This window comes from Gekko japonicus, unplaced genomic scaffold, assembly GCF_001447785.1.
Source record: "Gekko japonicus isolate JY-2015 unplaced genomic scaffold, Gekko_japonicus_V1.1 scaffold213, whole genome shotgun sequence".
Lineage (NCBI taxonomy): Eukaryota > Metazoa > Chordata > Lepidosauria > Squamata > Gekkonidae > Gekko > Gekko japonicus.
In genome coordinates this window covers 1,519,819-1,522,364 of record NW_015172557.1, presented here as the reverse complement: position 1 = coordinate 1,522,364, position 2,546 = coordinate 1,519,819, and positions in this window count along the sequence as shown.

Sequence of the window (2,546 nt, the reverse complement as noted above, 5' to 3'; positions counted from 1 at the left end):
TTTCAAACTTGTATATTTTAGAAAAGTTATCTTTCTGCTTGTGGTTTGCTTCAAAGTGGATCTGATAAAGCCTTGAGCAGCTTTTGCCGTTCCACAAGCAGGAGAAACCGGAAGACTGGATGAATGTGTGCACCCTGCAAATTTACGTCTTGTCTCCATGGTTCTAGATGTTGTCTGAAGGGAGGGGGATTATATACCTTTTGTAAAAGCAAGATGTGTGAGTCTATGCTTCCAATGTTACACGGAAACCAAAAAAAGAAAGAAAAGATACTCACTTGTACTTCTTTCTCTGCATGTCACACTCATCCTCACTTTCTGTGCATTACCAATTTTCTTAAGTGATGCTTACACTGCTTTTCAGTTCCTGCACCTGTAACTGTAAAACCTACATTGGCTAGGATGATTTAACTTGTGTTAGCAACATTCATAACCGGCGCCTTGCAGTAAACTGTCGTTTTTAGCATCAAGTGGCTCAAGTGGTTAAGATGCTGAACTACAGGCTGGAAGGTCGGTAGTTCGGCAGTTCGAGACCCAAGTGTGCCGCATGATGGAGTGAGCTCCCGTCTCTGGTCCCAGCTCCTGCCAACCTAGCAGTTGGAAAGCAAGAAATTGCAAGTAGATAAATAGGGTACCACTTCGTTGGGAAGGTAATGGCGTTCCGTGCACCTTGGCGTCTAGTCATGCCGGGCACATGACCATGGAAACGTCTTTGGACAGCGCTGGCTCTTCGGCTTGGAAACAGAGATGAGCACCGCAACTCTAGAGTCGGATTTCGAGCAAGGGAAACCTTTACCTTTACCTTACATGATCTAGCCCCTTTACTTTTAGGAAGAGGGATGATACAGGCAGCCTCTGTGCATTTGGTACAAATGATAAGTTTTGCACCACGGAATTCAGTTTCTTTATGTTCAAAAAGCCTGCAGATCAATCAACATCACACCTTTAGTTAGTTAATCATACAAGGCCCCTTCTCTCCTCACCCTTGTGCTGTGGGAGCTAGTGGAGTGAGTGTCCTTTCAAACCCAGTAACATGGAGTCTTGGACCGAGAGTCTAAAACGCAGCTCTTTTTCTGCATCAGTATTGACCCAGTTTCTGCAAAGAGACTACAATGTGAGCTCCTCTCCTGGTTCTTTCAGTGTTACCCACAGCAGTTGGGGAGGGGCGAGAGGACTTACTTTGCAGTGACTTCTACACCATAAAGGTAACATTAAAAGGGTCTCTCAGGGGTCATTGCGTAGAAAAAGAGGTGCAGGAGCTCATTAGCATAACTCATTAGCATAACTTATTTGCATATGCCACACACCCTGACATCACCGGAAGCTACCCTACAACAAGCATGAAAATACAGATCAAGTTAGTATTGCTGTTTATTTTTGTGATTGTTGCTATACAAAGCCTCCTGGGTTCAGCTTTTTAAAGTCCAGTTTCCTTAGAAGGGCAAATTAGCAGTGACCTTTGCTATATATGAGTGGGGTTGGTTTGTTTTGTAAAAGGAAGTTACGTTCTTATCACACCAATGTACCTGTATAGTTACATCATGAAAAATAAATTATTGCAGGGAAAAATCCTGTCCAAATAAATGGTCTACTTGTATGAACAGTGTGACATTAGAGAATGGGACTTTTGCAAGATCGCAGCGTTTTTTATATGCTCAGCAAAAACTTTTAATAATGGAAGAAAAGTCACAATCTCATGCAAGTTTCTCTTTCAGTCACTTGCAAACACTCCAGGTAGTGGTACACATTCTGCATGCTCCGTGTTTCACAGGGCTAGCAGATCTACTATCTGGAAAAGACATCCTCCCTTCTCTAGTAAATTATGAATAACCTGACCCCTTGAAAGAGAGAGGTGTTCCTAAAACAGAGTTACACACTTGACACATATAATAAGATTAAATAATATTAAATACATAGCCAAGTTGCCTTCTTCAAGTGAATACAAGCTACGTCTTGCCTGTTGCTGTGAGCAAGACAATTGCCAGGGCTTTTTTTTTCTGGGGGAACATGCCAGACCAGAGTTCTGGAACCTCTTTGACAAAATCCTTTTTAAAGGACCCGTTGAAGACATCGTTAACCTGACTCCCTTTGAAATGCAGTGAGCATCCCAATTCAGTGGTACTTAAATACCTTGGCCACCAAATAAGAAGGGAGCACTCCCTGGAGAAGACCCTGATGCTGGGAAAGACTGAAGGTAAAAGAAGACGGGGACGGCAAAGGATGAGAGGGTTAGACAGTGTCATCGATGCAACGAACATGAAATTGAGCCAATTTCAGAGGACGGCGGAAGACAGGAGGGCCTGGCAGGATCTGGTCCGTGGGGTCCCGAAGAGTCGGACTCGACTGTGCGACTGAACAACAACAAACAGATAGAAGGAAAGGGGGAAACAATGGGGAAGGAAGGATGAGATGCCACCTGCAAGTCACAACAAATACAAATACAAGACCTTTATTGGCATAAAATATCAAATACAACGTGCAGCATGGAGCCTCAAGATAGGCCGGGGGGGGGGTATCACATTCTGAGTTGCCTTTTTTATATATATATA